This window comes from Lygodium microphyllum, chromosome 25 (genome assembly GCF_053477565.2).
Source record: "Lygodium microphyllum isolate KBCC chromosome 25, Lygodium_microphyllum_v1.1.10, whole genome shotgun sequence".
NCBI lineage: Eukaryota > Viridiplantae > Streptophyta > Polypodiopsida > Schizaeales > Lygodiaceae > Lygodium > Lygodium microphyllum.
In genome coordinates this window covers 110,382,596-110,395,885 of record NC_141159.1, presented here as the reverse complement: position 1 = coordinate 110,395,885, position 13,290 = coordinate 110,382,596, and positions in this window count along the sequence as shown.

Genomic DNA, 13,290 nt, shown 5'->3' with positions numbered 1-13,290 from the left:
CCACAAAGTTGGAGACCTCCATGCTGGTGGGGATGCTAGGGGTGAGGATGGTTGGTTTGGTGGAGGGCACCATGAGGGTGGGGATAGGATGGAGGAGGGCCTTGCCTTTGCCTTCTAAGACAGCGGGCGGCGTGACTTCTGGTACCTGCATGCTAGAACTAGGCCCTTCTTCCCTCAACGGGGCTCCAGGCTCCTAGATCATCAGCCCTGCACTGCTGCTTAATGGACCGTCATGTGGCTTCGGCCAAGTCCTCCTCCTCCTTCCTTCTTAGTTCTTCTTCTTCCTCAGCTGCTCTTATTTGCCTTTCTTCTTCAGTTTTCATGTACTCTTTCTCTAGTTTCTCTTTTTCTTCATGTTTCTTCTTCTTCTCCCTCTCCTTGGCCTCCTTGAGGGATTGTCTTTTTGCCTTTTCCAAATCCTCTTTCTCCTTCTTGCGGCCTTTATCCATCTTCTTTTTCCTTTGTGATGTCTTCTTCTTGGGTTTCTTGGCCTGCTTTTTGCCTGATTGTTCTTCTTGTTCCTGCCCTTCCTTATTAATCTCGGTCTTGTCGCTAGACCTCTCTTGGTCCTAGTGAGGGGGCAACCTATCAGGCGTTTCTCCTTCCCCTTCTTCTGCATCTTGTGTCTCTTTCACTACCTTCTAGATAAGCGCAGTCAAAATGCTTCCATAGGCAATAAACGAGGCCTTCTTTCTTTTCGTGGCCTTGGAAGATGGGGACTCTCCTCCTGCTGGTGTGCTTCCTAAAACCAGTGCTTTAGCCACCTGGTCGATGGTTTTGCGCACATAACCGTTCCAGTCGACTTCATGCAGGATGTGAGCCGCTACGTTCTCCAACACAGGCACGCTGATTTGATGCATTAAGTCGTTGTAGCACTGGCTGGAGAAGAGCGCATGTACTAGCTTTGCTTGCAGTCTGGCTTTCGCATTAGGGATGTCCTGGATGCTAATGTCATCGTTAGTTAGCACATCCTCCTTTTTCATTTTCAGCATGGCATACACATCCCTCTTCTGCTTCTTCTCTATTTTTGGCTCCAGTCCCAACGCCTTCTCCAACAAGGCAGGGGTTAAGTGAACTTGTACCTATTTGGCGTTTTCTCCCTTTCCTACCGTGACGGTGCCGCACTCATTGTCAGGGTCATAAGACCTGAGAAACTCCACACACTTTGTATGGTCAGGTTCTTGCACAAATTTTTCGAGGTACTTGGTGAAGTTGCATTTTTCAATGACTCTCTTGGCCGCTTCCTCCTTGGCCACCACACCCTCTACGTTGTGAATGGTTCAGAACTTAAGCTAGTTGTAGGCGTGGCTTTCAAGAGTGATGTTGTATTGAGCTCTTTTCTCTTCCGTGAATGAAAGTCGGTGGGCGCGGTCTTGCTGCAACATCTTTTATTCCTGTCATAATCCTAAGTTTCCATTAGTGCTTCCACATTAACAATTCGTAAGAAAAGTCATAGTTTAAAAAGAAAGACTCTATATGTTTATTGAATGAAAGCATTAAAATCCCATCCAATGTAGAATCTTCCCTTCCGGCTTTAACTTTTTGCCCTTTATTTTAAAGTTCTCTTGCCATTTTCCTATCTCGCTCGTTGTTTACGTGTTTATGCATTTTGCTTGATTTTCCTTGGTTTTAATTTGATTCACCTCACTCCCCTCCCCTCCCAACTCGAGAAGAATCCTTCCTAGGATTGAAGGTTTTGGAAGTTGAGGACATGCTGCAATGGGCCTAGGAGTTACTGGTGTAGGAACCAAGTGTAGAAGTCAGGGTTGTACTCTAATTGAGTTGCGCGGTCTAGATCAAAAGGTCGAGTGTCCACGTATGTAATGTAAGTGAGAACATCTGTTAAAAAGTCACCGGAGGCAACGCAGCTAGCAATATGTAGCTCTTCCTCAGTCAGTAGGCAATCAAGGTAAGGGTGTCCTTTGATGTGCTCTTCCAGGGGGCGGTTGCAAAGAGTGGTTAACACTCTATACGAGATTGGCATGACATAAGTGGGGTCGTACTCCGCTATTTTGATTGCACGGCGCTACTCTACATTTGTCATGACTCGGCACCCTTCTACTTTCCATTGCAACCTAAGAGTGTTCCAGTGCCTCAAGAATGGGGATTCAGTCTCAGCAAGTTTTGATAATTCTGCAATTTCTTAGTCGGTGATGGGCAGAAGTGGTTCTTTAATCATATGACGTGATGAGGCGATATTTGACGGCTTGCTCTTTAGAGATCTCGCTGTTGAGCAATACAGTAGCGGAGTTTGCTGCCTTTGCAAAGGCAAACTCAAATGTCTCCCAAGAACAAGGCATCGTACGAACTTCGGTTGCAAAAGGCTCGGGCAACAAGCCTAAGTCCAAGCGATCATAGCTCAAAGCTAGCTCTCTGAAGATGGCATCGAGCTGTCTAATGCAATCAACCACGTCATCCCCTGTATCTTCGGCTAGATCTAAGGCCAGTGTCAAAAATGATTTCCACTCATAGGAGGGTTTAAGACGTGCTGGTGGTTGGGGTTTGATAGTGGTGCGCAGATCGGTCGCAGGTAGCTCACGTGGTGAATTCCCAAAGGTCCCCAAGAACAAAGTACTCTACTTTTTAGCACAAAAACCAATGTAAAAGCAAGCACGACATGAGACAAGAGACAAATTGGGTTCAATCTCCCCCATGCCTTGTGTGAGCGCTTCACAAAGCATGTATTTAATGTATATTTCCAATCTTTATGCTCAAAAATAGCCCAATTACAAAAATATGACAAGCTTTTAGCTTTTGAGTTTGCTTTCTGAGAGCGGAATTTAGGTGACGGAAAGTGCTTAAAAATAGCTAAAAATTATGAAGATCAAGGGAAAAATTTCCACCGTCAAAGGCGGCGGCTCGATCTAGGACGATTTTAAGCGCCAAAGTGCTTTAAAGGCGCCCGAGCGACACTTGTTGATTTTTCATAATTTTTCAGACAGTTGTGCGGGTTGACACAAGCTACTGGCCAATGCGGGATGCTAAGCCGGACGCCCAGGATTTTTCAGAGCTCAATTCGGAGTCCGGACGGGGAAATGGCCAAGGAAACGGTCAAGATATGAAAAGGTGGACACTTGGGAGGCCAAATTTGAGCATGCCTTTTGAGTTTGGACCCCCCCCAAAAATTTTATGCACCTTATGAAGCAAAAAACGTGGAGAGAGAATGAAGAGGCATGAAAAAACGTGGAAGAAGATGGCGCCCGAAAAATGCGCCATGAATGGATGAGAGGCATCATGGCTGCTGCAAACAACCCCCCCAATGGATTATGGGGCTTCATTCCCCTCTGTCTGTGGACTCTATCGCCGCCTCTCGCCCGAGAAATGGTGGTCTCTATGAAGAATTCTGATTTCAGTCTTTCTCTCTCCTCCCTCTCTCTCTTCTAAGAGGCAGTTCATGTGTGGGAAGGAGCAATGAAGAAAGAATGATGGAGACTTGTCCGGCATGGACCGGATTGCTCCACGGGCTGAGAATGGTGATTTGTGATGTTGCTAGACATGAAGTGTTGCTGTTTTCCAAATCTACAGCCATGGACACAAAACCCGAAACACGCGTTTAAGCGGTAAACTAAAAAATTACAAAGAAAATTTAGTGTTTTATGCTTTTGATTGATGGAATGCCGTTCATATGGACTAAGATTTGATTATGTTGCTGATTCTTCTGAGTTCTTACTGTTTATAACCAGAAATTATGAAAAACATGCATTTCATGGCCCGAAATAATGTCAAGAAACCCGAAAATGCATGAAAAATGGGGAAAACCGTCGATACACATCAACTAATCTTTCAATTTTGTTGCAAATGAACTAAGGGCCACAGCCCACAAACTGGTTTTCATTTTCAACAATTTAAAAAATACAAGAAAATGAAGAAAATGGGGAAAAATGATAAAAACACCATGAAAAATAGGGAAAAAATACATTTGGGGCTACGAAAAATATAGAAAAATAGGATTTATGTTTGTTGATGTATAGCAAGGCTGGGGCATGAAGTTATGCTTCAGTTCAGCCTTGTTTATATGTTGTAGTGTGTGTTTCCTTCCTTTCTCCACATAAAATGACAAGGAAACCCTAAAAGAAATGAATGCAATGATGCACTATCAACGGGGAAGGGTAGAGTTGTGGAAAAATGGTTAAATGCCGCTGAGCATGAGGAATAATTTGCTGATTTTATATGCATTGCATCTAGGACGGAATAATAATGATAAAAATTAAAACCTAGTAGCACGAAGATCACTTCGGTGCTAGGTGTTGCAGCGAAGCACAAAGCGGTTAGAAAGAAAAGCATGAAAGAGATGTTTTGCACTTGCACGCTGGTGGTTTTTAAAATGTTTGAGCACTAGGCATCCACCTCTTTGCATGATCATTTAGAGGAAATTAAAAGTATCAGAGTTAGCTCCTGGATACGCATAGCAATTGTTTTCAGTAGGCCTGTGACCCACCGTTGAGAGTGTGAGGTTCCTATGCTGTAGGCTAGTCGTGGGATCCTAAAGGGGAAATTAAGTAAGGACAATGGTACATTCCTGGATACGTTTATTTGGTACCTTGAGTGACGTTTGTGCGAAATGTCTAAATGTTGAGCGGCGCATCGAGGGGCCAATCCCCAAGGTGTAGGAGAGTCGCAGAGGGTTGACGGCATTCAGCCGTAGGAGGAACCCCATGTGTATGTGATTCGAGCCTTTTGGCTATGTGAAAGGGACTCCCTCTGAGGAGCAATATTGGGTTAGGATCAGTTGGACTACAACGTATTACAAACGCAATGTGTAGGAAGGCAGAGACTTTGATAGACGCTCCTGGCCGCGAGGCCGAGGGGGTTGTCTTGCGCATAGTGACGAGGTCCGGCTAGTGCATGAGCCAGTGCCGGCCCGTTTTTAGGTCCATCAGTGGTGCGTCTGCCGAGAGCTGCTTAAAAGTGGCGGTTCTCGAATCCTGGTTGTTTAAGGACCAACTAGCAGTTTATGCCAGAGGATACTGAGCTTGACCCGTTATTTATTGATAAGCATCGTCTAGCAGAAATCCAAAAGCAAGAAAGAGACGAAAGAGCTAGGCGACGTGCTGAAATTTTTAGGAGATATTCCCCTAAGCGTAGCGGTGCTGAACCCTTACGAGGGAGTGGATCTAGTGGTCTTAGGACCACAAGCAGTAAGTTAGGAGAAGGTGGAAGCTCTAGTGCTCCCCTTCCTGCCATAAGCCAATCCACGTCAATTGCGGGAGGTGTAACCCCACCGTTCTCTATTCCTAGTGCAAATCCAATCCCCGTCATGGCGCAGCCTATTGCAATTCCAGCAGGAACGACGGATTTGCCGGCTCTAGGTTACCCGCTACCCATTTTCAATGGGCTAGTTGAGGAAGATGCGGAACTCCACATTAGGGAGTTTCAAAAGTTGATGTTTAACTGTCGCATTCAAGAAGAAGGACATTTAATGATGTTCTTCAACATGACTCTCAAAGGAAGAGCCGCTATATGGTATCATGGTTTAGAAGCCGGAACCATATTGAACATTGATGCATTTTATGGAGCTTTTCGAAGGGAGTTTGCCCCTGAAAGGGGTGGGCAATATTGGTTGCGTGTACTCAACGTGACCCGCCAAGATCCACACGAGGATATTCGTGCTTATGCGAAGAAGATAAAAGAGGTCTTCCGTAAGTTGGACACCTCTATCCCTATCCCCGCAGCTGCCCAATTGCAATATTTCCTACATGGTTTGGACTTTAATATCCAATTGCAGTTGAGTAGTGTCCCCTTGGGGGATATAGATACTGCCATTACACGAGCACAAGAGGTGGAATCCCGACTACAAGCAGCCTATGCTTCTAGAGGCAATTCGAACATGGGTCTAGTCTTGGGAAACAATATGGCAATAGCCAATGGCAGTAGTGGCCAAGGGATAGCGATGGCTAACCCTAATGGGAGAGGGAACATGATACAGAATGTCCCTTTATTACCAGCTCCCCCTAGCATGTCGATGCCTACGGGCAGTCAAATGGCTCCAAGTAGTGGAGGCCAGGCGGTCAATTCTAACACCATGCCTGCAGCTCAACAGCCTGTGCCTAATCGAATTGTTAGGCCGATTGAACGACATGGAAATGACCAAGGCTATGAGTCGAGTTCTTCCAATGTTCTTGGCGAGGTTAAGGACATGATGAAGCATTATACCGACATGATTACGGAGCAGTATCGACAAATAGCCGTTGATGTCAACTTCCTTAAAAAACAACAAAATTTGATAGGAAGTAGATACCCAGAAGAGGGTGCGCCGTCGAGGTTTAGTTGCAAATGGTGTGGCGGGCAGCACTATCCAAGAAATTGCCCAAATGTTAAGTGCGATATTTGTGGAAAATCCGGCCATCTAGCAGCTACTTGCTGGAGTAAGATCAGTTCTCTCCAGCGGGGTAGTCGGCAACCAGGGCCTGTTAATCATCGTGCCCAAGGAAATGATTCCCAGCGAGAGGATGGGCCTAAACAAATACTTCAACGATCAAAGACTACAGTGGAGGAGCTACCAAGTGGTAGTGGGGTTAGTTTGATTGAGGCTGTACGCGTTAATGATGCTGAAACCTCTAATCTACGAGCTATCCTTACAAGAGGTAAAAAGGGTAGAGAAGCCGACATGGATAAGCCTGTCGACGGAAACCCTAAACAAGGCGACAAAGGAACGCAAGTTTTGGATCCTGCCCTAGAAGGGGGACCTTTGAAGCCCGTAGAGAGTAAAGCCGATAAGGAAGCACCAAAGAAGAAGGTGAAAGTTAAGAAAGAGGCAATAAAGCCAGCTCAGCGACCTAAAGAGCGGATGATTTGGCGTGAAAAGCGAGCTCTTTCGAACTATCATGAATTCGATTTGGCGGGCTCTCTTTGCGAAGTCAAGCCGGATGTGAACCTTTTGCAGCTTATTAAGCTTTCCCCAGGAGTACGTAAGGAATTTAGAAAGATCCTACGTACCGGGTATATCGTAGAACCTTTGGGTATTGCGCGAGTTGGTGATGACTGGTTCGAGCATGCTGAGAAGCATTGCCCAAGGGTTGCAGCCTATGTCGATGGGATATTAGTAGATTATGCCATTGTCGACACGGGATCATCGGTCAATATTATGAGTTCTGAACTGATGGAAAGGTTGGGTCTTGCAATCCAAAAAGATACCTCCACAATTCTCAGAATGGCAGATGACAGTTTGAGACAGCCGAAAGGCTGCATTACTAAGGTCCATGTCACTGTTGCAAATGTAGAATGCCTGTTGGACTTTAGGGTGATTCGTTTTGCAGGGCGGCCAAGTTACCAAGTATTACTTGGACGACCTTGGATCTTACAAGCGGATTGCCAAGTGGATATACCTGCCGGTCGATTAATATTCGGCAGAGGTGCCCAGCGTGTGGTGGTTGATGCTTATCCTGAGTCCCCGCAGAGTGAGAGAGCTCCCCTATCTTCTACAGAATTGGAGACATTAGAAGATTTATCTGCTAGTGAGACATCATCAAGTGATGAGTCCAAAGAGGGATCCACCACAGAGGACATCTATCAGATCACTTTGAATGAGCCGATAGAGGCCCAAGATCGTATAAGAGATGCAGATGTTATCGAGCTAGACCTTGGTACGCTTGATGATTCGCGGCCAATCAAATTAGGGTCCATGCTCAGCACAGCAGAAAGGGAGGACTATGTGGCCTTGATCCAGGAATTCCGTGATATCTTTGCCTGGAGTTATGATGAGTTGAGAGGCATCCCTCCCAGTCTTGCTGTTCATACAATTCCGTTGAAAGAGGGCAGTCGTCCTGTACGGCAGAAAGTAAGGCGTATGCCTTTCGAACTGAGGGACGGGCTGTTTGAAGAGTTACAGAAGCTTCGAAAAGCGGGTTTGATTTTTCCTGTGCAACACACAGAATGGTGTTCGCCAGTTGTGATTAGAAAGAAGAAGAATAATCAGATCCGTTTATGTGTAGACTTTAGGGAGCTGAATAAGCAGACAATTAAGGACTACTACCCATTACCATTTATTGACCAGATTTTGGATCAATTAGCGGGTAGGGAGATATATTCGTTTATGGATTGCTTTGCAGGATACAACCAAATGGCAATTGCAGAAGAGGACAAGTTGAAAACAACTTTTATCACTGTATTTGGCACTTTTGCTTACCACGTGATGGCTTTTGGTTTATGCAATGCGCCTGGTTCATGGCAACGAACAGCCAATAAGACATTCGGTGACATATCCCCTGAAGAGTTGAGGGTGTTTATTGATGACTTAGGGGCCGCCACCGTGAGAGAAAGGCAGTTGATCATTTTGAGAAAATGCTTTGAGCGCTGTAGACAATTTTGCATCGCCCTAAACCCACGGAAGTGTGCTTTTGGAGTACCTTATGGGCTATTGCTAGGCCATGTGGTCAGTTCGGTAGGAATTGCGACAGACCCCGAGAAGGTGAAAGTTATAGTTGCCATGGGTCCACCACGCACTCCGAAAGAGGTTCATAGCTTTCTGTCTTCGGTTGGTTACTACCGTAGATTCATTAACACCTTAGCAGAAAGAACATTGCCACTTACAAATTTATTGTCCTTTAGCTGTTCGTTTGTATGGGGTGACCCTTGTAAGGTAGCATTCGAGGATGTGAAACAAGAGCTAGCAAGAGCGCCCGTTTTAAAAGCACCTAAAAGAGGTGAGGTGTTCTATATATTTTCAGCAGCCACCATGTATAGTATCAGCTGTTGTTTAGCCCAAATTTGGGAAGAGAAGTGGTACCACCCGATTGCTTTTGCTAGTCGGAAGCTGGGGGTATCCGAAATCAATTACACCTACATGGAGAAGCTGTGTCTAGCGATGGTCTTTGGGACCAAGAAGTTTAGGCATTACATTCTCTATGAGAAAGTTGTGCTTTATACGAAGGCGGAGGGACTTCGACTATTGATGAATAAGCTACAGCCGCCTGACCGTCTAGCGAAGTGGTTAATCACTTTGCAGGAATTTGATTATGAAATCAAGAGTAAGCCACCAAGGTTGCAAGGCATCGTGGAATGTCTAGTGGACTTTGGGGAGCTGAAAGAATCTGTGGCTGAAGGTAGTGACATGGAGATGATATTTAAAATAGATACGGCATCTATTCCCTCCTGGTATGCTGCAATAACGCATTATTTATCAACGGGAGAGGCGGGATCCGAACTATCTAAGGCTGAGAAAAGGAAAATTAAGCAGCAAGCGTTAAAGTTTGCCTTGATCGCAGGTACATTATATCGGCAAGGGGTTGATGATATCTATCGCCGATGTGTGACGCCTGAGGAGGTGCCATTCATTTTGGAAGAGTGCCATGATTCTGCTTGCGGTGGCCATTTTGCTGGACGGCTTACAGCACAAAAGGCTTTAAGAGCAGGTTATTGGTGGCCTGCCATCTTCCAGGATGCGTTTGCGTATGTTAAGCGATGCGATATTTGCCAACGACATGATAGTCGAGAGAATAGGAAACGACCACTCACCCCTATTATGGCGATACTTCCATTTGAGAAGTGGGGAATAGACTTTGTGGGTCCTATTACTCCGTCATCGACTACGCAAAAGCGGTACATCATTGTAGCAACTGACTACTTCACAAAGTGGTCAGAAGCACGTGCAACAAGGAAAGATGATGCTAAAGAAACTGCTAGTTTCCTTTTAGAGCAGATAATATGCCGGTTTGGTCCACCGAAAGAATTAGTGTCGGACCGCGGAACTCATTTCCTGAATAAGGTGATCAAAGGATTGACAGAGTTGTCGAACATCAAGCATAACAAGACAACCCCATATAATCCGCAAGCTAATGGTCAGGTTGAAAGCACCAACAAGCAGCTTGTAGGCATCCTGTCCAAAATTGTGTCGGAAAAGAAACGGGATTGGGATAAAAAGTTATACGTGGCAGTGTGGGCTTATAATACGACTTTCAAACGAGCCACTGGCCATACCCCGTTCAAGTTAGTATATGGGGAGGAGTGTGTCTTGCCTTTAGAGATTGAGCTGCCGACTATTCGATTTGCTATCAATCATTCTTTAAGCGATGAAGACGCTCTTTTTGAGCGCTTGACGACACTGGCACATTTAGATGAGCTTAAGTTGCAGAGCTTATTGCACCAAGAAGTGGCGAAGCGCCGAATGAAGAAGCTACATGACCTTAAAGCCAAGAAGTACACCTTCAAGAAAGGACAGCTTGTTCTGTATTATGACGCACGACGTGAATTATTCCCAGGTAAGCTAGAACCCAAATGGGATGGGCCCTATAAGATCGTTAGAATAGGAAAGAATAAATCCACAGTTTTGTTAGCTGACCTTGAGGGGATAGAATTTAAAAATAAGGTTAATCTTAATAAGATTAAACCTTATTACTTCTGATTGTACTAATGCTATAACTGCCTTGCAGGTCTAGGCAAGATTGATCAAACATCTGCAAGGAAATCGTGATAGAGGTTGATGGGTCGTCTGATCCCTTATTTAGAACACCCATATTTGGAACAGAGGTATCATCAGGGAAAGCTCATTTGGTGGAGCAAAGGATACAAGGTGATTGAGCAAGAAGGCGGGACATTTATTTGGAAAATCAAGGTCTTCTGCCATCATTGCCTACAACTTTTGACGAGCATCCCTGTTGAATTCAATGATGATGGAGGGATGGAGCCTACAGTCCACCCGTTGAATATGCTGAATTTCGATTACCATAATTACGAGTAGAGTTCAGGATGGCAGGATATGTAAACCCTTTATGGACGTACACCTTGTACTTTGATGGGGCGTCCAGGGGTGCATGCAAAAAAGGAAGTGTAGGAGTTGTCATCCGAGACCCCCGACGACGCATTGTCATGAAGTTAGCTGCTTATCTCGGGGCGAATTTTACCAATAATATGGCAGAATACAAAGCCCTGATTATGGGTTTGAATATTGCAAAGAAGGGCGGTATCCGCCAGTTGTTGGTGAAAGGGGACTCTCAGTTGGTTTTAAATCAACTCAATGGGACATACATGGTACGAAACCCCATCCTTTGTATGTACCATCATACTGCCATAGCCCTGCTAGACGAATTCGATCGAGTGTCTTTTCAGCTGATTCCACGGAATTGGAATCAGTTTGCCGATTCATTGGCTAATCTTGCGTATGAAGAGGACCTCTTCTTTAATTGTGGCCCTTGTCCCGATATATCTATTGATGGTGAGACAGGACCTGGTCGTTTGTGGGGTATGCTTTCTGAACATGCCCTCTTTGGCAGACGATGGTTGATTTGGGTGATGCAGAGGGTAAGCGAGACTCATCTGCCTTTATTATCTCGGACCCACAGACTGATTCGACGACATGTGATGCGAACACCTCTTGCGATATACGCAGGAGGGATAGGTCATAATTTAATGCACCTAGTTTAGGGCTACAAGCCCTGTTCCCCTGGGAATAGTATGCTTTGATGTCTATCATGGTTGTTTCCAGGTGGATGTTCTGCATAGTATTGGTTTATTTCCTTAGGCCAAGAGGGCCGATTCAGTTTTGTAGCAAAGTCATGTCTGATTTCATTAGGCCAAGAGGGCCATTTCCCTGTCTAGTGCGGGTGCGTTTAATTGGGTTTTTGTTTTAGTGTTGTGCTGGACAGGTTTTGCGGGTTGTGGAATTTTGTGGAGCCTGGAGGAGCCTTTGCTGCGATGGAAGCTTCTTTTTGGGCCAATCCAGGTGATATTTCTCCTTTACGAGTACCTTTCTTTCCTGTTATATGTGTATTTGTACTTGTTGAGGGGATACTTTTTGTTGGGGACCGGTAACCAAGGCATGAAGTCCCAGGTTTAGGCTACGTATGTTTGAGGGAGGTCGGAGTAGTCATTGCCTCCTGTAAAGACATTGTTAGACATTGAAAGATCTGTTTTAGAAGGAAGTCCTAGTGGCTCTGTTCTGCTAACCTGCTAGGCAGCCGTTCTAGGAGTTCTTGTTAGTAGTGAGGCAGTTAGAGAAGCCTGCTAGAAGATAATAATAATGATGCCAAGAAATCCTGAATATCCTAAAAGATGAATATAAATACGAAGGTGTGTAAAAAGGGGTTCTAACCCCTATCAATGAAAAGAAAAGAAATGAAAATATATAAGCAGTTGATCATCGCCTTGCGAAGGCCTGGTAGGTTCCTGGGGACGAGTCAGACCCGGGGCCGATACCTTGTCTTCCTCGGGGTGGCTTCTTGCTGGAAAAATAATATCAAAACAAGGAAGGTTGGAGCGAAAATAAAAGTGAGCGTTAGAAAAGGATTAAGTGTCGCCTTGCGAGGGCTTGGTAGGTTCTTGGGTGCCGAGACAAGTCCTGAGACCGATGCCCTGTTCTCCTTGGGTCACTACGCTCAGCTCCCTCCTTTTTACATGCCCAAGTATGTTCATCCAATCAAAACCCTCAAAGAAGAGATATACTGAAAGAAAATATCCTTTGCTCAGGCTATAGGAGTCCTCGCCTTGTAGGAGCTCCTAGTTGCGTTGTCTTTAGTTGGTCAGTAGTTCAGACTACCACTTAGGGCAACCTCTTTGGCAGTTCTTTTTAGTTTGGCTGTGTTGGAGCAGCTGGTTAGTGACTCACTTCGGATCTTCTATTAGATGATGCTAGGCCTACTCCTTGTGGATGTCATGCCTTGGTTCTGTCCAGGGGTAGGGGGAGCATTGTGCTGAGTTTTATGATGATAATTGTTTTGTATTAGTTTGATGCTTCTTTGGTTGTTTATGTGCAGATATGTTCGTGGATTCGACGGGCTGAGTCGCCCTATCCCGTGGTCGCCAATGAGAGCGGAATTTAGGTGACGGAAAGTGCTTAAAAATAGCTAAAAATTATGAAGATCAAGGGAAAAATTTCCACCGTCAAAGGCGGCGGCTCGATCTAGGACGATTTTAAGCGCCAAAGTGCTTTAAAGGCGCCCGAGCGACACTTGTTGATTTTTCATAATTTTTCAGACAGTTGTGCGGGTTGACACAAGCTACTGGCCAATGCGGGATGCTAAGCCGGACGCCCAGGATTTTTCAGAGCTCAATTCGGAGTCCGGACGGGGAAATGGCCAAGGAAACGGTCAAGATATGAAAAGGTGGACACTTGGGAGGCCAAATTTGAGCATGCCTTTTGAGTTTGGACCCCCCCCAAAAATTTTATGCACCTTATGAAGCAAAAAACGTGGAGAGAGAATGAAGAGGCATGAAAAAACGTGGAAGAAGATGGCGCCCGAAAAATGCGCCATGAATGGATGAGAGGCATCATGGCTGCTGCAAACAACCCCCCCAATGGATTATGGGGCTTCATTCCCCTCTGTCTGTGGACTCTATCGCCGCCTCTCGCCCGAGAAA